Consider the following 647-nt stretch of genomic DNA (forward strand, 5'->3'; position numbering starts at 1 on the left):
TCACTCAACTTTCCTGAAAATAGAAAAGGAAATGCAATGAAAATATTGTCCTGCACCACATAACAACGTTTCAGTCCATGACAGGCCACTCATAGGGCTGTGCGCCCATTAGACTAGAATGGAGCTGATAGGGCATCATGTCATTTCTCCTGTGGTTGGAGGGACTCAGGTGTGAGCAAGAGGCACAGAAATGTAGCAAATATAATTAGTACAGTAGCCATGCCTGGCAATAATGAGCTACTTATGTTACTGCTTTACTGATACACTAGTCTCCACTTTGTATCTGTTTCTGGGTGTATCTCCCTCCTTGTGAGAAAGTGCTGAGAGCAGCCAGTGTGATTCACAGGCAGCAGCTCTGCCACCTCGTGGTGCCATGTCTGATCATGGCATCTCACTGCCTTCTGTGATGTAATCTCCTGTTGTTTGTACAGTAAGGTGCTTGCAGGTTTGTAGCCGGGAGCGACGGGCTACACCACACAGCCTGGTACAGGCTCTACCTCCAGGTGCCCGTGACCTCTGTAATGTTTGCACAATGACGAAATTGCCTGGGGATGCATTTCTCAGAGCATGTCCCCATCTTTATGTGGCAAATGATTATGACTTATATAATTGGACAAGGACTACTGTGAGGCTAAGGCCTGAAGTCG

The sequence above is a fragment of the Saccopteryx leptura genome, chromosome 1, assembly GCF_036850995.1.
Source record: "Saccopteryx leptura isolate mSacLep1 chromosome 1, mSacLep1_pri_phased_curated, whole genome shotgun sequence".
In the NCBI taxonomy this organism is placed as follows: Eukaryota; Metazoa; Chordata; class Mammalia; order Chiroptera; family Emballonuridae; genus Saccopteryx; species Saccopteryx leptura.